Source organism: Patagioenas fasciata, chromosome 8, assembly GCF_037038585.1.
Source record: "Patagioenas fasciata isolate bPatFas1 chromosome 8, bPatFas1.hap1, whole genome shotgun sequence".
Taxonomy (NCBI): Eukaryota; Metazoa; Chordata; class Aves; order Columbiformes; family Columbidae; genus Patagioenas; species Patagioenas fasciata.
Genome location: NC_092527.1, coordinates 42,836,030 through 42,858,695, shown reverse-complemented (window position 1 = coordinate 42,858,695; position 22,666 = coordinate 42,836,030). Strand labels below are relative to the sequence as shown.

Here is a 22,666-nt window from a genome sequence, read left to right as displayed (position 1 = left end):
TCGCCAGCCCAGGCCCTGCTCCGGCACTCGAGCTCCCGCCATCGCCAGCCCAGGCCCTGCTCCGGCGCTCGAGCTCCCGCCATCGCCAGCCCAGGCCCTGCTCCGGCGCTCGAGCTCCCGCCATCGCCAGCCCAGGCCCTGCTCCGGCGCTCGAGCTCCCGCCATCGCCAGCCCAGGCCCTGCTCCGGCGCTCGAGCTCCCGCCATCGCCAGCCCAGGCCCTGCTCCGGCGCTCGAGCTCCCGCCATCGCCAGCCCAGGCCCTGCTCCGGCGCTCGAGCTCCCGCCATCGCCAGCCCAGGCCCTGCTCCGGCGCTCGAGCTCCTGCCGCGCAGCCGGGAACCCCTTCCAGATGCTACAGGAGTTGCAAGAACCACGACAGCAAAACTATGAGTACCGGGTTCTGCGTTGTCAGCAGCAGAGCCCACCCGGCCAGGGCTGCGGAGGCAGATGGCCAATTTTCACACATTAAATGCACAGCTACAAGAGAAACATTTGTCGAGTTTTATCTTCAACAACGAGACTTCTGGGTGATTTTTGCATTGCAGCGGGGAATAAAACCCCAAATCTGGCTTTTGTCTCCCAGAAAGAGCAGGACATACAGTGTCGCGGGAGGAACTGAGCGCAGCGCACCAGGCACAGACCCCTGAGCACCGTCCCGGGTCACAGCAGCACCCGCCGCCCCGACACGGCCCCCGCGGGACACCTGTCCTGCCCCCAGCGGTGCTGTGAGACAGCTGAGCACAACTGTGAGCTCACTGCTCACATCCACCGCTTCTACAGGAGCGTCTGTCCACAGGCGGCTATACAGATTTGTAAGTAATCAAAAATATCTTGGGGTTTAGTTGTTTTTTTTTGGCTGGTTGTCTCTAAAAGCCATCCAGTTCTGTAGACCTGTCAACGCTACAGAAGTTTTTTGAAGGCTGAGGGGAAAAAAGCACCACATTTGTCCCTTGCTGTGTCACCTCCCCTTGGCTGATCGCTGACAGTTCTGGAATTCAGGCACTATTGCTCAGAAGGTGAACGGTTGTTTTCCCTGGCGATGAAGTTCCAGCACTCCCTACGGCAGCCGGCGCTCTGGGGAGGGACGCGAGCGAAGCCCCGAGCCCTGCACCCGAGCCCCTCGCTCCGCGCCCGAGCCCAGCGGACGAGCCTTGGCCCCAGCCCAGGGACAGCCTAGATTAATAAAGCCAAAACTGAACATCCCTCCCCTGCCCAGCGTCACTCCGGCCAGAACAAGGAAACTCCAGACACAAATAACCGCTGACGCAATGAAACAGCCCCTCCAAACACCTTAACTGCTTCATGAGCAACTTCACTCTTGCTGCTCGCACGGGACAACCCCCGAACAGCGAGGGCTGTTGCTGCCGTAAGAGCAGCAACAAGAGAACAAGCAAGCCAGGAGCTGCTGTGATTTCACGCTGACTTCGAGCAGCGTCAGAAGGACAGCACGAGACACTGGTTTTGCTTTTTATTCACTCTACAAAGCAGATCGGAACAGGGAACACGCTTTAGATATGATTTGTGTATGGAATAAACCAAAAGGTCAGATTCAAACCATCAATAAGGCAAGATCTTGAGGATTATGAAATTTCTAATTAGAATTTTCAGGTGGTTATGAGAGGCAGATAAGCGAGTCCTGCACCGGGCCACAAGCAGACGTCAGCATCACTCCCATTTCTCTTCCAAACAAAGCGTGGCCTTACTCAGTAGGTAACGGGCAGTTTTCATGTTAACAAACAAACCAACCCCCCCACGCCTCACTTCTATTCTTTGTGCCAGTCGCGAGGTACCCTGGTGACCTCTTTTGGTTTTAAAATTAACCCCAAATTAACAGTACTCGGTCATGTTTGTAAACCCCCTACAGACAAGCCAAGGCCAGTTCAGTGGCTGCTCAGCCAGCGGCGGTGACAGCGCCGGAGGACGGCACCGGGGACAGCGCTGCGCCCGGCGCCACGGGCACAACGGCCCCTCCGGCGCGCTGGGAGCGGCAGTCAGGCCCAGCGCAGGGCTGGGAACGGCGCTGGTGCTGCTCACGCTAACCCAGAATCAGAATCACACAGCAGTTTGGGTTGGAAGGAACATTCAAAGCAGTCACCTAGGCCAACCTGTGATGAGCAGCAACCGTTTGTATTGGCTACGGCTTTCCAAGGGAGAAAAAACTGCTACCAATCAAGAATATTTAAAGCAAGTTATTCATGCTTGAGGAATCCCAGGGGAGAAAATAAAGCACAACCTTACTTTTGTTTTTAAATAGTACTGCAAGTGGTAGAAGTTCCCCCACCGCTACATGACTGAGTGAAAACACTGCAGGATTCAATACAAAACCAACCCGGTACCTCAGAGGGAAGCTGACAAGCCAGCTCCACACCTACCTCCCATATGCCGGCTGAGATTGTTTTCAAGAAATCAGATCAAATATTGAAAAAATTGCCAAACTAAGACCCGAGCAGGGACAGCAATCGCTCTGATGAGCCACCCACGCAGACTCCTTACCAGGCCTCGCCTGTTCTTCTACCGTCACCCAGCTCTTCAGGTCTCCCGGCTCCCGTTCCCAGACCAGACCCAAAGGCCACGTCTGCTAGCGCGGAGGAGTCAGGGTTGCACCCCCGAGAAGGGCCAGGGGCTGCCGGGTTCTGCTCCCCGTGCTCCGGGACACTGCTGGCTGCAGACCTCGCTGCGCCGGGACGCCGGCACAACACCTCCTGCCACGGCCTCGGCTGCAGCGGGAGCCGGCGGGAGCACACAGCCGGGCGCAGGAGGCACACAGCCGGGCGGCTCGAGGCACACAGCCGGGCGCAGGAGGCACACAGCCGGGCGGCGCGAGGCACACAGCCGGGCGCAGGAGGCACACAGCCGGGCGGCTCGAGGCACACAGCCGGGCGGCTCGAGGCACACAGCCGGGCGGCTCGAGGCACACAGCCGGGCGGCTCGAGGCACACAGCCGGGCGGCTCGAGGCACACAGCCGGGCGGCGCGAGGCACACAGCCGGGCGGCGCGAGGCACACAGCCGGGCGGCGCGAGGCACACAGCCGGGCGGCGCGAGGCACACAGCCGGGCGGCGCGAGGCACACAGCCGGGCGGCTCGAGGCACACAGCCGGGCGGCGCGAGGCACACAGCCGGGCGCGCGAGGCACACAGCCGGGCGCGCGAGGCACACAGCCGGGCGGCTCGAGCTCTTGGTAGCAGCTCTGCCACCCCTGCTCTTGGAGCCATACCGGGGTTCACTGGCCCTTTCTGGGTCTGGTGGCCCCACGGGACCAGTCACAGCAGAAAACCAACACCGCGCTTGTGTGTTCTACCTCTGCCACCCAGCCTGGGACAAGATGGACAATACTGTTTACTTGTCTTCATCGCAGCTTGGAGGCTGTTGGATGACAGGTATTACACGTGGGGAGCACCACTGTCTGATCCATACCTCCCACTGGAGGAGACACAAACGCATATAGAAAACTCAGAGCTCCCTAGAAAATTCAAGATCTCAAACCTACACAAGACCAATCTGCAGCAGCTACATTTTGAAAGCAGACCAGAAACGTGTTTTGACCCTAAGCAGGAGTCAGCCACGAGCGATGGTTAAAATAAAATCTGCTAACAGCACTGCTGTTGCCACGTTCAGCTATTACAGTATCACAGAATCCTAGAACAGTCTGGGATTGAAGTGACCTGTAAAGCTCAACCAGTCCAGCCCCTGCCACGAGCAGGGACATCTTCAACCGGACCAGGTTGCTCAGCCCAGGGATGAGACTGAGCTGTTCCAGGGATGTATGTGTGAGAAAGCAGGGACAGACTGAAAACAGACTGACATGGAGCAACAGTGCTTTGGAGTTTAGGTTTTCGTTTATTTGTGTTTAAAACCAGGTTTTCTTCTCACTGCTAAGCCCCACAGTCAGCGCCTGACCCCCATGGCGCTTGTCCCAGGAGCGGCCGTGCGCTTCAGCTCAGGAAGAAACGACACGGTCCCCCCAACCGCCTGGACAACCCGCACCCGGCCCCTGGTCCTCAGAACTCCCTCCCTGCCCTGCCAACACAACTCCTCCTGGCACACACCGTGTTTGAAGTCTGCTGGCACAGGCCGGCATTTAGACAGAGGAAACACGAATTCGGGTCGTCAAGCAGAGGTACACCCAACTGTCCAGCTTCACCTGCCTGCGCCCCTTTAAACTGACAACACAGCACAGGCTCGGGGGAGAGGCGTCTATGGAAATCATTCCAGAACTAAGCCCGGTCCAAGGAGATGAAGGAAGTCACCAAAAGCTGTAGGACCTTCCCGATTTCCTCCTTCCATTCTCCTCATCCGAGCAGCACAACCAGAACTGCAGAGCTGCGCAGGCAGGCGCGCTGGGGGGCTCGGCGGTGCCCTGGGTGCCCAGGTCGCGTCCCCCACTCATCGTCTGTGCAGAGGCAGCAGGAGACGGAGCCACCACGGTCTGCACGGAACACCCGGCACCACGGGGCAAGGCCCAAAGCAGTCGGGTCTGCAAAGGGCTGCTCGGTGCACCAGCGCAGGCAGGGGCCGCCAATGCAGGCAGGGGCCGCCAATGCAGGCAGGATTGGCCACCACAGCTCACAAGGGAGATTCTCTGAAACGGGCGGGAGCAGGAGGCAAAAGCCCAATGAAACAACATGGCCAGCTGCAGAATAAAGTTCTCACACCCGCAGGTGCAATGCCACGGAACACAGGAAGGTTTGAAGAAGCGGTGACAGCATCAGAGCAGGAGGAACGGCACTGCACGACACGGGCTGAGTCCCTCGGCAGGGGATTTTGGGAGAGAAGGCTGGGGGCCGGCAGCCAGGACCGCTGTGCCGGGGCTGCAGGACCCGCTCGGGCCGGGCGTCGCTCACCGGCCGACGGGGCCCCCGCGCCCTCCTCCCGCAGCCCCGCTGGCACCGCTGCGGCCCCTCTGCCCGCTCTCAGACCCCGTGGACAGTTCTGTAACCCAGCCCTCGGCCACAAACTCCTCCCCGGTTACCTCCGTATAAATGGAATCATTTTAAGTTTTGAAGGACTGCAGGTAACAATCAAGTGGAAAGATAACCTATCTTCCTCTTATTGTTCTGTCTAAAAATAGGCACATTATATGTCATGTCTCCCAGAGCCGTTGGCCTTCTTCCCATCCTTTCTCTCCGCACACTGTCCTTCATTAAGCTTTTCATTCTTTTTGTAATGTAACTGAAATTAATCTTTTCCTCATCCCCTTCAGTGCTGAATCCTTTTATACCATTCACCGATGAACTGATTTCTCCCCATTCACTCATCCCAACCCGGCTTTACCCGCCACCTCCAGTCCTGCATCAGCCGTGTTTGCGCACCCCGCTCCAGGCAGAGCCCAGGGGTGGATGTCACCGGGACAGACACCAGAACGGTGCCTGAGCACCCCCTCGGGCGGAGCAGCCCTGCTGAGCACCAGTGCCCGTCCTCCCGGCGCCGCCGCGCGTGGGCCGAGCGCAAACCTGCCCCCCGACACACGGCAGGGCCCCGGTAGGAACACAGGGCGCGTGTGCCGCGCGCCGCCGCTCCCTTCACTCAAAACCCACTTTGACCTTTTCCTGGAACGCCACATCCCACTAAAACCGTCCCTGTTCATGCCGAGGTTCCACGTGAAGTCTATTTATGTCACACCGATTACTGTGCTGGCCAGCGAGCTTGCGAACACACGGACACCACGTGAGCCGGTAACATCCCCAAAACAAGCGGCTTTTCAACATGAACATACAAGCAGTCTCTCTTCTCCCCAGTGCTTCCATCTACAAAATCACACCCGACAGCCAAAAGAAAGCTTTCAGCCCGCTGCAGAAGCACAGACACGGAACGAGTCTTCGCAAAAACGGACAAAGAAAATACATTTAGACAGGGCAGGAAGCCTTTCGTTCAAAATGAAAAAAAAAAAAGGAAAGCTAACTAAATGAAACCAAATTAACAGCCTGGAAAAGTTCTTTTGCGTTCCAGTCAGAGGGAAATGAAGAAAGCAGATGAATTATAGAAAGCAGGTTCTATTTTGTGAAGCTTATTTTTAGTTAAGAATAGGCTCATTTTTTAAGCTAAGAGACTTGACTCGCCTTGCAGGCAGAGGAGAGCCGGCTGCCCGGGCTTCGCACAGCGGCGGGAACAGAGGTGCAACCACCCAAACTCCTACATGCCCAAGGCAAACAGTCCGACAGCCCATGTGGACCAGGGTTCCCAGCACCCCGAGCCCCACAAGCCGCCGTGCGGACCAGGGTCTCGAGCCCCCCGAGCCGCCGCGCGGACCAGGGTCCCCAGCCCCCCTGAGCCCCATGGGCCACCGTGCAGACCAGGGTCCCCAGCCCCACAAGCCGCTGCGCGGACCAGGGTCCCCAGCCCCCCAAGCCGCCGTGCGGGGCCCGGGACCGCGCCGGCCCTGCTCCAGTCACATCTCTAGGGAGCATCCCAGGCAGCGTCACAGCTCCTCCTCTTCCCTTTTATCGACACTGCACCCAGAGAAAAGCACGAAACAGGCTCATTTCCCCTGCATTTTCCGTACTTGTTTTCTGCTTATCTAATGAAAACCAAACCTTTCAGCAAGTTCTGGTTGACCAGAGTTAGCAGGCTTACGCAAAAACTGCTCTCAGGCCCAAAAGCCATTACAGCTGTTTTGCTGGAACTATTTATATTAAGATTTTACATCAAGATTTTTGATCTCCTACAGTATCTTTGAAAGTTTACTGGCAGCTTCTGGACATTTATATTTAAAGATCTATTGGATTTAGATATTTTCTTACCTTAAATTCACCCATTTTTTATGTTCTAGATATCAAACTATAGAGACAACGCTAAAGAAAACCCATGTGAGACGGGTACTGTTATTGTGGCCTTTTGTACCAACTCTGCACTCACAGCTGACAAACAAGACGGTGACACCCTGCACATCACACCCCGTTACTGGTTTAGCAGACTCCAAAGTCAATGTAGACAAACCAACCAGGATCAAACAGCCAAACAAGAACCACTTGTGAGTCTAAGGAAAACCGCAAATTCTTCAAAATCTGAACGTTTACTGACATGCTGTGTTTCTATTACATACGTTTGCACAGACAGCTTGCAAACGCAAAGGCGGCATCACTGGTTTGCACGTTTCTGAAAGCTCCCGGCTTTCCCCAGGGCAGCAGAACGAGCGGAGAGCCCCATCCTGCTGCCCTCACACCCGACAGAGGGACAGAGGCCAACAGACAGAGGCAACAATACAGTTAGACCAGTTAACACAGCTGGAAAAAATGGGGGTTTGGCCACAAGTCTTTCACTGTAAAGCTGAGGGCAGTTCTAGTCCCGGGCTGAGAAAAGCAGCGGTGTGCAAGGTGCAGAATCGAAGGACTGAAGCAGCAAAGGCAGGAGGTCACGCTCGGGGCACAACGGGGCGTCAGGGGACAGGAGCAGCGGGGACGGTGCTGCTGCCCGCCCTCCCGCTGCGGGGACACTGGATGTCCCTGCCAGCACGGCAGGACACGGACACAACGCCGAGAGCGATCGCCAAGGGGAGAAGGTGTTTGTGCCGTGTGGTGCCCATGGGGAAGGGCTGTAAGTCTCTGCAGGGACAGCGGGACGGTACCGGGACAGACTGACAGACGCAGGACGGAGCCACGCTGGCACAAGACCCGCAGCAGTGCTGGGGTGGCGTTTAAGGACCGAGGTCCCCGGCACAGTGGCCTCTGCAAGGGGCACTGGAAATGACCACCTAGGTCCCTTCTGTCCAACCCGACCTGCACCGCTGGCAGCTGAGCGCCCGCTGGAAACGCAAAGCCCTTCTGTTCGCTGTCTCTGTGATGTCCCTTCCTCTGAGCGCGTCTAAATCAAGACACAATACATGGTGGGAATACAAAAAGAAACCGAAGCACTTATGGCTTCCTGTGGAGTAATGCAGAAAACACGCTGCTCCAGGCGAAGCTGCTCCGGAGAACCCAGGGACGAACGCCCACAGCTCGTCTGCAGCAGAAGCAGCAGGACAAGCACAAGTCTGGGCTTCCCACCAAAAACATCAGAAGCCAAAAGAAGAACACTAGGCACCTACCTGCTGTGCAGGCCGTTCCAAATGCAGCCGTCTGCAAACTGCCCTGCGCGGGTGAGACCCCAGCACCCCTGGGCACAACAGAAACCACGCGTGCCCAGGCTGCAAGAGACGCCACGAGAGGCCTTGGCAGCCAGGGGCCCGGGAAACACAGCTCAAACAGAACAGCAAAGCTGACCTCTTAGAGCAAATCAGCTGTTCTGGCCACGTCTTAGGGAAACATCAGGAAGGATGTAATGGAACTGAAAGTGATGGAGCAATGACCAAGTCCCTACCTCTTAAAAGAGCTGGAGGTAAAGACATATATATGTATTACAGCTGATAACGAGTCCAGAATTAGTGTCACCTCTAATGACAGAGGACAGGAAAGGGGAAAGAGGCACCTTGAACTCCTAAACAGTAACGGTAACACGTGCTCTCAGGACTCCAAGCTGGACAAGACCTTCCGAACCTTCAGGACCTCAATGACCTTGAAACCAACGTAGCAAGTTATGAAGACCCCCAACCAACCACCAATCAATCAGACCCCCACAAAGGCAAGGCCTGGAGCGGACACCTCAGGAGCAGCAGCCAGAACGAGTTCCAGCTCTTCAGCAGACGAGGCCGATACCACGCTGATGCTTAAAAAGCAAAATAAAAACTAGCAACGAGCACCAGACTTCTTGCTCCACTAAAACCTGCATCGTGCTCCACTAAAACCAACTGTGCGCCTCACAAAGCACTCTGTCAAACTCCTGGCTTCTGAACAGCCAAGACACTGACGTGAGCTCCAGGTCATTCTGGACACAGGGGATTAAAATCAAAAGATGAATTCAAACAACAAACACTTTTTATTAAAGAAAAACATCTGTTAGCAAAAGCATCCCCAAACTGAGTTTATTTTGGAGGCTGGGATGTGCAGAGCACGGTAGCCGGTACCCTTGTGCTTTACGGGAGGAGGATGCGACCGAGTTACTGCACATCAAGCTCCTCACCCAACCTGGCCTGACAAGAATGGAGCCTGTTCGAAAACTCCTCCAATCTCACGGAGCGCATCCTGCCGCGGTGCTGCACGCAGGTCCCTGGGTGAGCAGCACCGAACACGAGGCCGCTCGGCGCAGCCACGCTCCACGTAGCCACGCTCCACGTCCCGGTGCAGCCCGGCGGGCCCTGCGCTGCCGACGCAGTGCTTGTGCCACACGGTGCAGCACATGGGAGCTGCGCCGGCCGGTGGGCACAGCCGCCCGCGCTCGGCAGCACCGATGGAGGGGACGGGGACAGGAGGGGACCCGCAGCTCCCTGCACTGGGCAGGATGGGGAGCACCTGGAACAGGACTGGGGTTCCTCCTCCTGCCCCAGGAGCAGCTGTCTCAGGGCTGTGTGTCGCTATTCGGGTATCGGGCACACAGGAACAAGGAGTCCAGCCAGGAATATCGTTCAAAGAGAAAAAGAGACTCATTACCAATGGAAAAAATTAAGTTTACATAACAAACTTGAAACTGGTCACCTAATTCAGTATGAACAAAGCCTGCATTTAATAAAGGATGATTCAAGGGCAGTGACCAAGTGCAATCTATCATTCATATGAACAATTAAATCTCAGGAAAAAGTTTATGAATCACATACAGTACAGAAGTTTGTAACCCGACGTCTGTAACTCCCAAGGCCAAGATGAAAACCACGCTCAGGGTATGTCACAGCAACACAGTGATCGAGCAACGCCAGGGTATGTATGTGACAGCAACACAGCGCCAGAGCAACGCCAGGTACCGCTCCGGGTATGTATGTGACAGCAACACAGCGCCAGAGCAACGCCAGGTACCGCTCCGGGTATGTATGTGACAGCAACGCAGCGCCAGAGCAACGCCAGGTACCGCTCCGGGTATGTATGTGACAGCAACGCAGCGCCAGAGCAACGCCAGGTACCGCTCCGGGTATGTATGTGACAGCAACGCAGCGCCAGAGCAACGCCAGGTACCGCTCCGGGTATGTATGTGACAGCAACACAGCGCCAGAGCAACGCCAGGTACCGCTCCGGGTATGTATGTGACAGCAACGCAGCGCCAGAGCAACGCCAGGTACCGCTCCGGGTATGTATGTGACAGCAACGCAGCGCCAGAGCAACGCCAGGTACCGCTCCGGGTATGTATGTGACAGCAACACAGCGCCAGAGCAACGCCAGGTACCGCTCCGGGTATGTATGTGACAGCAACGCAGCGCCAGAGCAACGCCAGGTACCGCTCCGGGTATGTATGTGACAGCAACACAGCGCCAGAGCAACGCCAGGTACCGCTCCGGGTATGTATGTGACAGCAACACAGCGCCAGAGCAACGCCAGGTACCGCTCCGGGTATGTATGTGACAGCAACACAGCGCCAGAGCAACGCCAGGTACCGCTCCGGGTATGTATGTGACAGCAACACAGCGCCAGAGCAACGCCAGGTACCGCTCCGGGTATGTATGTGACAGCAACGCAGCGCCAGAGCAACGCCAGGTACCGCTCCGGGTATGTATGTGACAGCAACGCAGCGCCAGAGCAACGCCAGGTACCGCTCCGGGTATGTATGTGACAGCAACACAGCGCCAGAGCAACGCCAGGTACCGCTCCGGGTATGTATGTGACAGCAACACAGCGCCAGAGCAACGCCAGGTACCGCTCCGGGTATGTATGTCACAGCAACACAGCGCCAGAGCAACGCCAGGTACCGCTCCGGGTATGTATGTGACAGCAACACAGCGCCAGAGCAACGCCAGGTACCGCTCCGGGTATGTATGTGACAGCAACACAGCGCCAGAGCAACGCCAGGTACCGCTCCGGGTATGTATGTCACAGCAACACAGCGCCAGAGCAACGCCAGGTACTGCTCGAGGCGGACAGGCAGACAGGCGGACAGCCCTCGGCCAGCTCTGCTCCACACAGCCCGTGCCAACCATCAGTGCCATCCACACTCTTAAAGTAAGAGAGATGCCCGTGAGCTGTATGTACTATTACTTAGCAAGACTCCGGTTCAGCAACTCATTTCAAACATCTGGAAAACACACTTCACATGAAAAAGCGCTTAAAGCTTTCGTCGTCAGCGCCGAACTTCCTGCGGGATTTACACAGCTAATACTTTCTGACGGGCTTTCACAGCCCATTAACGGCGCTGCCTGCCAAACACCTGCAGAACGCATTGCCAGAGCCCGAGCGAGATCCCAGCGCTGCCGCACACACCGCACGCTGCCCCGGCCTTCGTGTGCCGGCTGCGCACCCACCGACGCTGCTAATTAGCAACGTGCAGCTCTAATCATGGATACAACGCTATTTTTATACCAAATAAGTTGCTCAGTAGCCTGTAAGCCAGCACCATCCACAAAGGTGCCCTTTTTCCTCAGCCAATATCATCTGTATCAAACAATGTCCTAAATGGGAAGCGGCGATGGAGTCACTCTAATAACGGGTTGCAAACAAACAAAGGAAAGGAAAAGCAAACAGTGCCCCTTTTCCTTCATAATGCCATGCTGTTCATATATACACATGAATGAAAACCTAGTAAAGCAGCAGACTTACGAAAGGTACATGTATACGAGCACGAACATACACAGAGTTATGTAAATATACATCTGTGTCTATTTACATATACACATATCTAATCCAAACACGTTAACATCTGTCTCAACTCTATTGCTTTCTTAGTTAATCCAGTGTCTGAGAACAGAAGACAAAGACTTCTCTCAACACTAACAAAGCTCAGCTTTCAATTATATAATTCCCCTGCTATAATTAATTGAAGATACACATTCTTCCATAGCTATTTTTAGCAGAGTTAAATAACAGGTCATTTTCTAAAGGGTTACGTTACACTCAGACAGAGCAACAAGACTTGCAGAATTGCCTGTGTAGAAAACAAGAAGTGTACGCGGTGGCCAGACGGCCAGGTGTAGGCAGGTCTGACGCGCACCCAGACACACGCTAGGGAGAAGCCAGGGCCGGTGGCTGTGGCACAGGTGTCTGGGTGGGTGGGCAGGGCGCACGGCGCTGGGGTTCACGCAGGTGGGTGGGCAGGGCGCACGGCGCTGGGGTCCGGGCAGGGCACACAGCGTTGGGGTTCACGCAGGTGGGTGGGCAGGGCGCACGGCGCTGGGGTCTGGGCAGGGCACACAGCGTTGGGGTTCACACAGGTGGGTGGGCAGGGCGCACGGCGCTGGGGTCCGGGCAGGGCACACAGCGTTGGGGTTCACACAGGTGGGTGGGCAGGGCACACGGCGCTGGGGTCCCGGCAGGGCACACAGAGCCAGGGTTGGGGTGGGTGGGCAGGGCGCACGGCGCTGGGGTTCACGCAGGTGGGTGAGCAGGGCGCACAGCGCCGGGGTTGAGGTGGGTGGGCAGGGCACACAGAGCGAGGGTTGGGGTGGGTGGGCAGGGCGCACGGCGCTGGGGTTCACGCAGGTGGGTGAGCAGGGCGCACAGCGCCGGGGTTGAGGTGGGTGGGCAGGGCACACAGAGCGAGGGTTGGGGTGGGTGGGCAGGGCACACGGCGCCGGGTTTCGGTGGGTGGGCAGGGCGCACGGCGCTGGGGTCCGGGCAGGTGGGTGGGCAGGGCGCACGGCGCTGGGGTCCGGGCAGGTGGGTGGGCAGGGCGCACGGCGCTGGAGTTGGGGCGGGTGGGTGGGCAGGGCACACAGAGCCAGGGTTGGGGTGGGTGGGCAGGGCACACAGAGCCAGGGTTGGGGTGGGTGGGCAGGGCACACAGAGCCAGGGTTGGGGTGGGTGGGCAGGGCACACAGCGCCGGGGTCTGGGCAGGTGGGTGGGCAGGGCGTACGGCGCTGGGGCTGGGGCGGGTGGGCAGGGGCTGCGAACAGAGACCAGACCAGTCCTGATCTGCTCACATCCCTTGTGCGGGATAAACCCAGCAGACACCAGCGCAGGACACAAGCTCCAGGAACAGTCATCTACAGGGGACTGCAAAGACCCGAGTAAAAAACCCACGGACCTTAACTATCCCGACACCAGCCAACTCCCAGTGTATTTCAAATTTAACTTCTATTACCAGCATCTTATTGACAGATTAAAGGCTCCAGACATTTGAATAACCAGCGTGTTAAGAGTATTAACAACAAGAGTCAATCCAACACCCGGTATTTATATCATCACACAAACGGTAATTGTTAGCAAACAGCAGCGATTAACCACATTAATATACTCAAGTTCTCAGTTACTCTGTATCCTGATTTTGGAATGGCATGGGGAAAACACACTGTATGCTGAAACCCAGTGTAAATGAAATTAACTTGTTCTTGCACATGGACAGATAAAATAAACCTCCACCAATATTCACAATCACTACCATGCTCCATCTTGTGTATTTGTGGGGTTTCTCTCCCTGTTTTAAATTAGATCTTTAAAACCTCCCCCTAGGTTGAATATGGGGATGATTACTTGTTATTTAAAGCAACTGGGGTTGGTTTGTTTGTTCGTGGTGGGGTTTTGTGAGTGTGGGTGGGTGGTTTTTGTTTGTTTGTTTGTTTGTTTGTTTGTTGATGTACATGATAGGCAAACACCAGCCAGTCCCGGTTCTGGTCCTTTCCGCAGCGCTGCGTGCCCAGGCCCGTGGCTGCCCCACGCGGTCCGGACCCCGCACCGCGGCGCCGCGGGACACAGAGCTGCAGGGCAGCGCTGCCAAACAGGCACAGCCCTTCCCAGCAAGGAAAGCAAGAGAAATTCTACGTGAACCAGTTAAAGAAAATCCCTGGCAGCCACCGACAAGAGCCTGATACAGAACGTGGCTCCCCGGGCCAAGTCACAGCGAGGTGCGCACAGGGCTGTAGAGCTGCCACAGCACCGCCATCTTCCCGAGTCCCAGTTACGACAGGGACACAGTAACGTTGAGGACATGTCAGCTGCAGAGCTCCCATGAGGCAACAAACGCGCCGCAACAGCAGCTGCTAAAGCCAACGATGGAACAGGTCCTCCCGCAGGCCGGCTGTCACGGAGCCCAGCACACCCCGGTGCGCCAGGAGCGCACGGCTGTGCCGCTGGCACGTCTTTCCGCAGCGCTGGGCCTCGAGGCCGCGACGCCAGGGCTCCAGCGCCTTCCGCACCCCAAACAGGAGTGCTGGTGCTGTGCCACGGTGAGCCGCACTGTACATACATATGTATGTATGTATGTATGTATTGCACCTACACAACCACACCTATGGCTCCGTGACACCCGCTGAGCTGAACAGCTGGGGAGTAACTGCAGAGCAGGAGGCCAGTATAAAATACAGTCTTCAATTAACAAGGTAGAATGTGTCCTGTGGAAAAAAATAATTAACGTTATGTAAATGCTCACTTTTGTAGACAAGAACTTCACGAACCAAAGCTCAGGAGCTAAAGTCCATCAGCTGTACACACTGGTGTACGGCGACGTGTGTCAGCTCCTCTGCGCCGTCAACGCTCTTTCCTCCAGAAGATAACCACATTTACGAGCTGAACGCCTCTCGACTGGGCACTGTCCTGCCCGGGATAAAGTCCGAGGCTTTCCCAGAGCCCCGCAGACCCAGCTCCAGGAAAACCCAGCAGCAACGCGCAGGCTGTCAGCAAGGCGGCTCCAGCACACCCCATTAAATAGAGATCTTTCATGCAAAAATACCACAGTCCTAAGCACGGCTGTCAGTTTGCTGCCAAGCGAAGCATGGGGGTTGCCAAAATGCAGTTCAGCACACTAATAAAGAAATATGTAGTGATCTAACCCAAGCCTTTGATAGCAGAGGAGACCATGTGAAAGTTGTTTACATCCTATTTCAGAAATGAAGCACCAAGGGACATACTTAGAAATTCATTTCAATTTTATCTGGACAATGGCTTTTCAGTATTTTTTTCTTCTCAGTGCTGTGCATGTTTCTGTAATAATAAATGCATCTTTGATCAGGGCACAATAATCCCCACGGGTTACTCGCGGCTTCATTCCGAGCTGCTCTGGCACTGCCGGGAGGGGGCCCGGCACCCCAGATTTCTACGGGACGCTGCTCTCCCGGGGGTGACCCCTTGGGGAGCAAGGCCCCGCGAACACGCCACCCAACGCGTCGAGATGAAGCGTCTCGTGCCCTGGATGGGGGACCCGGGACCACCAGGGCAAACTCTGCAGCCTCAGAAGGTCAGACACGTCGCACACACGCGCACGCCCCAGTGCGAGTGCGGAGCGCTCAGAGCACCCACGGCAGGCGGGCGGGCAGCAGGCGGCCCCCGCTTGGGAGCCCACCGGGACCCTGGATGGGGAGCAGAGCTGCTGACGCATCCCAAAGACACCCAGGCTGGACTCGGCCCCGCTGTGAGTGAAGACACAGGGGCAGCACGGAGCCCCGATTCCTGCAGAACTCCCCGCGGCCCAGCAGCCTCGCTGCAGAGCTCGTCCCTTGTGCTGCGCCGGGGCCAGCACCGGGAAAACCAGACCAGGCTGCTCTGGGCTCAGCAATTTCTAAGAAGCCAGAGCAGCAAAACTGATATATGCACTTGAAAATAACATCCTTGGTATTTTGATAAGTCTCCATAAACGACCATCAGATGGCTTGCAGACAGGCAATCTTAAAGATATAAATTGTCAGGGACATATGTAAGGCCCTTGGTGAAGGGCTTTACCCAGTCAGTTTCAGATTAAGCAGAAGCAAATTCTCAAATGAAACACACAAATACTTCCCTGCTGCTTTTAAAATGGAGGTACACTTAAATCTGGCATCAATATTCACATGGAAACCTAAGCATCAAGCAATATTGAAACAGTGATGTTTAAATGCCTAGAATTTGGATTTCTCCTGCTCTTCACTTCAGTACCTCAATCCTGTGGGCTGTGTTCGGGCCCTGACCACACCGCCCGGCACAGGTCCTGGCCGTGCCCAGCCCAGGGCACACACGGCCTGGAAGGGTCAAAGGCATGGCCGAGGACCTGAGAACGCATCTCTGCACACCTACAGGTGCCAACGAGGACAGGCACGCACACGGGTGACAGTGCCGGGACCCAGCAGCCCCCAGCGAACAGACAGACAGCGCTGGGACTCGGCAGCACCCAGGGGACAGACAGACAGCGCTGGGACCCAGCAGCACCTGGGGAACAGACAGACAGCGCTGGGACTCGGCAGCACCCAGGGGACAGACAGACGGGGACGGCACCGGGACCCCGGCAGCAGCCGGGGGACAGACAGACAGCACTGGAACCCAGCACTGGGACCCCAGCAGCACCCGAGGGACAGACAGACAGGGACGGCACCGGGACCCCAGCAGCAGCCGGGGGACAGACAGACAGCACTGGGATCCGGCGCCAGGGGACAGACAGATGGGGACGGCACTGGGACCCCGGCAGCAGCCGGGGGACAGACAGACAGCACTGGGATCCGGCGCCAGGGGACAGACAGATGGGGATGGCACTGGGACCCCGGCAGCAGCCGGGGGACAGACAGACAGCACTGGGACCCCAGCAGCAGCCGGGGGACAGACAGACGGGGACAGCACTGGGACCCCCGCAGCAGCCGGGGTACAGACAGACAGCACTGGGACCCAGCAGCACCCAGGGGCCGGCACTGGGACCCCGGCAGCAGCCAGGGCCCCTCGGCCCAGCACGGCCTGTCCCTCCCCACACCACCGCAGGCCCGGCCTCCGTGACCGCCGGGAACAACGGGCTATTTTTAGAGCCGTTAATAAGGGAGAGGAAACCAGAGCACGCTGAGCAGGGAACACATCTGCTCTGGGCGCTGCTCCTGCCCTCCGCCGCCGTCCTGCACTGAAAAGCCAGCTCTCCCTCCTCTGCAGAGGGACCCGCAGCCTCTCCCTGCGCCGCACGGCGCAACCCAGGGCAAGGGCGACGGCTGGGGCGGCTCCGCGCACGCAGTGACCCCGGACCAGGCAGCTGCCACCTGCGGGTCTGGCCAAGCGAGCCCCAGAACGCGGCCTGAGACGGTGCTGGTCCCTCCTTGCCGGGGGACGCTGATCCAGCTACAGCAAACCTGCCCAGAACCGCCACGAGGAGAAAGAAAAAGCCCCTCTTACGCTGGTGTAAGTCGTCCAGGTTTTTCATTTAGCCTTTTTTTGCCATTAAGTTGCAAGTAAAAGTCAGCTCTCATGTGGGTGAGTTTCCACAGGAAATCCTGCCCTTCGTTCACTCTTATCCCTAAAGAAAACCGTTTCCTCCCGCTCGAAAGGCAACTGCCTGCAGCCCTGTGCCACAGGGAGTGCTTTTTAACCCTAAATATAGGCTCTCAAGGAAGGAAGCATCAGCAGACAAAGCGCCGTGTGGGATGGCGCAGGCTCTGAGAACGCGCTGTCAGCACAGAGGCTGCGGAGTAACCCAGAGCACGGGTGACGGCTCGGACTGTGACCTGGAGAAAAACCGCTGCTGCTGCCCGAAACGAATTCTGAAAAACCACAAAGCAACAAAACACGTACACATCAGAAATACACCCGATCAGCACCCCCGCCTCGCAGGATCATCTCACTGTTCCTCTTTGTGTTAGTGGATGTATAAACTCATCAGATAGTACTTTTTTAAGCACAAGGGCTCGGTCCAGCTCTGTAAGGCTGCACCTTTTCCTAAGTGCAGGGAATCCCTGGTGCACCCTCCCCTGCTGATCCCACGTCCCCACGCTGATGGTTTCTCAGCCAAGCACACTCGCAGTTTCACTTGTGAAAGTGAAGCCCTGCTCACAACAAACCACACGCAACCTCAGCAATCTGCGTGACCCAACCCGCAGGTGAACCCGCAACCGAACGGTGCCATCGAACTTCAGTTCTGTCTTCAAACCACCGCGCCGTCCCACACCACGAAGGACAAGCGAGCAGAGGCGTGAACCGGACCGGAAGCCGCCCCACCCGGCCGGCGGTGTCCCCTCCATCGGGCTGCAGAGGAGCCTGTCCCGGTGCTCCCCGCGGGTACCACGGTCCCAGGGACGCTCGGGCTGCTGCTCAGACACCACCGCTGCCCCCGACCGCCCCTTCTCCAGCTGCAGACACCTCCTGCTCACACAAACGTCTCCGTGCCCGTCCCTGCACAGACACCTCCCGCACCTCTGTGAGCTCTGAAACCCCAGCAACAAAAATAAAGATAAAAGGGTGCATTTCTTGAGTAACATCAATGCCTGCTTGAACTCAGATTGAAGATCCAGCCCAAACGTCTTTGCTTGCATCCAAAGACGTCCAACAGAACTTGTCTGAGTACAACCAAAAGTCACAAAATGAAGCTCCACGTGTCCCCCGGTCCCACAGCACGGGTGACAACGGGACCCCTTGCTCAGCACCAGCCCGGTCAGTGCTCCCGGAGCAGCCCGCGGTGCGCTCAGCTCCGCCTGCAGCCGCTCCAGCCGCGGCTCTGCCGCCGTGCGCCCCGCATCACGCTCTGCTCTCGCCCTCCTTACAGACACCCACTTAATCTGCCCTATTTTTAATATTGCTATGTCAATACAGGTTTATCCAGTTTCCATTTGTCTCCCAATCAAACTCTTCTAAATCCATTACATTAAACTGGGAGTTTAGCAGACAGAGTACATTTCAGAAATATCCACGTTTTGCTCAGTACCACTATGGATAACACAGGTAAGGCAATTCTGACCACCACCAGAGGAAGCATCAAAGCTTTCATTACTCTCAGGAGAACATAGCACCACTCAAATAAAGGTTCTATTTTCATATATTATTAACCAATTTTCCAACTAATTTTATCAAGCTGACAATGCGTTTCCAGGTATGTGCAGATCCATCCATGAATTAAGTAAAAGGTATTTAATATCTAACAAGTGCTTGCAAAACCCACTCCAGCTGCAAAGGGGTTGCCAAAAAAATCAAGCTGGCATTTCCGAGAGCAGCGCTGCGCAAGAAGCCCCAGTGCATCTGTGCACCGCGTTCCAGCTCCGTTTCCTGCAGCTTCCCGTTCCTTAGGAAAGGAGCTTCTTGTTTGAAACTGACCACAAATAGCGAGAGATACTAGTAAAGGGCAATAACGCGTTATTTTTGTATTTTTTAATATAACTCCGCAGAACAAACGGTGGAAATGGAGCTATAGCATTCCTGTTTCCACAGCTGAGCTCACAGTCGTGCCCTGCAGACAAGGACTCCGGTTCCCTTTCTGCAGATTTCTACCGGGGAACAGGGAAGGACCACATTAGTGAGCAAACCGTAGGGAGACTGAACACACCTGTGCGATACAGCCGCTGCAGTTAATCCACTACCTGCAAAGCAGCAGCTCACCCAAGGAGCTCCGGTTACCGCCGCCCAACCCACACAACGCGGCACCGGCAAACAAGTGACAGGCGTTCACCAGGCATCGAGTACAACCCGCGCCGCTGGCTCCTGCGGCCGCACTGAGCGGCTCAACGCGCCCGAGTTTTTGCTTTGTGTTTGTGACTTATGCCTTTTTTGGTCTTTTTCTAAAGAAAAGCCCAAAGGCCAGGTGAGTACCTCGGTCACTACTCCCATGAAATAACATGGATACAGAAGAACGTGAAAACAAGTCACACGTGCTCTTTGAAGTCTAACAACCAGAGAGCAAATGAGCAAGGCCCCCAGATCTCCCGGCTCCACGTTAAGCAGCACTAATCTCACGCAAAAGAAGCCACAGAGGGTAAAGCAGGACAGTAAGCTGGACAAGGAATAACTAATGGTGCGTGTGCAAACAAGCACCGCGGCTGGGACAACAAAGAGCTTGGCGACTGAACCAGGTGGGGAGCAAGTCCTGCCACCCAATTTACTGCCCGGGCAACTCTCCTTCAAGGTTCCTGCGATGCACGTCCCGTCTGACCACGCTCCTCCATCACCCCAGCTCGGGCGCAGCTCCTCACTCCATGTCTGCCCTCCGCCATCACCCCAGCTCGGGCTCAGCTCCTCACTCCATGTCTGCCCTCCTCCATCACCCCAGCTCGGGCGCAGCTCCTCACTCCATGTCTGCCCTCCGCCACCCACCCTGGCTTGGGCACAGGTCCTCGTGCCACGTCTGCCCTCTCCCATCCACCGGGAGCAGCGCCAGCCCCAATTCAATGTTATACAGAAATATTTGCATATGTAGATACAAACATGTTTATTATATATTAACTGGAGATCAGCAGGTCAGAAGTCAGCGTTTTCAGTCTGTTCTCAATATTCAAGCTGTTCAATTCCTGCCAAGCTCTCACGGTGCCCCCCGACTGGTGTTAGGAAAGTTTTGCAGATTTTTATGAGGTTTCCCAAGCAGAAAAGGCTCCCTGGGACAGAGCAAATCTCATCTCCCGGCAGAGCCACTGAGCGAGCAACCAGGACGGAAACTGGCTACAAAGCAAACAGAAAGACTGATCAGAAGCCAACCTCCCACTATTATTTGGCAAAAAAAGTCTTCGGAAGGCTGCAGAAAGCAAAGGCTTTTCACATTCAGTCCGGCAGCTTAGTCAGAAAATAAGAGAACATGAATTAAGTGCCGGGGCAAGGCGAGGGGTGAAGTTATCCGAGCGACAGGCGAGCAGAACCACCTGTGCAAGTGCACTCGGAACAGATGCTGGGAGGGACAAGGCCGCATCCCGCACAGGTACAGAAGAGCGTTTTACATTCAGATGCAAAACAACCTGAGCAAGGGTCGGTCGGCAGGAACGACCACTGGCCTGGACTGCAACGTGCGAGCAAGCGCACACCCGGCCCGATCAACGCTGCCCGCACCGGCGCGGGGCCGCAAGGGGACTCGCAGCCCCGCAGGGGAAGACACCATCCGCAGAGAGCCCCACGCGTGTACAGAGAAAGCTAAAAATGGCAGGCTTAGCAATATACAACACCACAAATCTAAGAACAAAAGATACACACAAAGGAACTAGAGATGTTTTCCACTGCACGACAAGCAGAACCTCTCTGCAGACACTTCACTGCTGCACCCACGTGCCCAGGAAGGATCCACGGGACACCAGCTATGAGACTCAGCGCTGCGATACGAAGTCTGGTCCCAGCCCCACAACCTCCTGCCTGTTTTGGCAGAGCTGTATCCTTCTAAGCCCCCCCGGCACATCCAGACAGCACCGCAGAAGGTCTGAGCCCCACGCTCTGTGCAGGTGGTCCCGGCCCCGCTGGGCTCTGCGGGGGTCTCGGGGACCCCTCCCGACAGCGCGAAGGTCACGGGACCAGGGGCTGCAGGGCCTCCACCTCCCAATCCCCTGGGCAGACCCCAAGCTCCCCCAGCCCTCCCGAGCTCAGCTCTCGCACTCTTACAGGTTTGTGCTTTTCCCCCACAAAACTGTGCCCTGCAGGTTGTTAAAGTGACTCAACAGGGACTTCGGAACAACCCTGCGTATTCACCCGAGAGTCAACGGCGCACAGAGCGATGAGCAGTAGGGTCTGGGCTGTGCTTCCCCCTCGCTGAACTTCAGCCCTTCTTCACACCACGCCGAGCTCCGCGGCCCGTTCCTGCGGGACAGACACACACACACACACACACACACACACATATACTGGAGCTCACAGTGACCCCTGGGACACCCCCCACCTGCTGCTGCCCCATCGCGTAACAACAAGCCTGCAAACAGCCGATTTCAAAGCGATGCGCTACACACAGCTCACTGAGCCTTCTCTCCTGGTCCACCACACTCTCTGCTTGGCTTCAGCGCCGCTCCAGAAACACTCTGAACATCGCTGAGATCACTCATTCGCTGCCACATTCACACAGCCGCTTCTTCAGCACAAATTCACCCCTCGGGCTCTTTACCACCGGGGCACCGCGTGGGCGGCTGCAGCTTGGTGCTGACAGCAAGAGCTGTTCCTCAGAGCACCTGACACTGAGCATCGACACTGCAACCCGCAGGGACAGAACCCACTCACAACACTGAACTGCTGGGTCTCACTATTCTTAAAATACCCAGTAGTACAGATATAGGAAACTGGGGAAAGTTCTCAGAGCATTTTGGGATATTTCTGAGAGTCAGACAGAAAATGCGAAGAACTATATTTCCTGGGGATTTTTTTTTTAAACATATGGCCAAGACACAGTTTCGCCTCTCGGTGACTTCATCAACTCTTTCATACCCAAGTCGGTTTATGAGGTCAGCAAGATATTTTGCAATGGTGGGAAGTTCACCGGACAGCCCTGGAAATGCCCTCAAGGCAAGGGCAGAAGCGCCACAGAAGCGTGGTGGTGGGACACCCGCCCTGGGGACACCCCCCATGGGGACACCTGCCCTGGGGACACCAGCCCCGTTCATCTCAAGAGCTGCCCACAGCACACAACTGAATAGAGAGTTTCTATTCAGCAGTTACATGTCTGGAACGTCTTTCCTTACTGTAACGCATTTCTTACTCAGGGAAGAGACAAGACGGCAGCAAGAAGCTACATTACTCCACATACGCTGTCCCAGGATGACTGAGCTCCGCTGCACACGTGCACCTGCCATGCCAGACCAGGGGAATCACCTGCTCGACAGCCGAACAAGATGCGAGTCAAGTACTGCAAGAGTACGTACTCTGCATCCTGCTTGTCCTCGGTGTTTTCAACAGAAAACCACTCTATATTTGTAACTGAACATTCACCATCAACTGAATTCACAGGCTTTTTTGGGGCAGAAGGCACGTTCAGATTAGAGCTCACTTTGCACCCCCAGCCCGCTCCGGATCAGCAGCAGCCCCAGCTCAGCTCCCCCGAGGGCTGGCGGCAGCGGTGCCCTTGGTTCAACACGAAAACCCACACGGGCAACAGCACGAGGGGCCCGTGGAAACCTCCC

At 56.3% G+C, this 22,666-nt stretch overlaps 1 protein-coding gene across 3 annotated transcripts in view; it reads right to left on the bottom strand.

The window, feature by feature from the left end:
- INPP5A (inositol polyphosphate-5-phosphatase A) overlaps positions 1 to 22,666 on the bottom strand; it is a 203,760-nt gene that overhangs the window by 154,953 nt on the left and 26,141 nt on the right. The window lies entirely within an intron of this gene.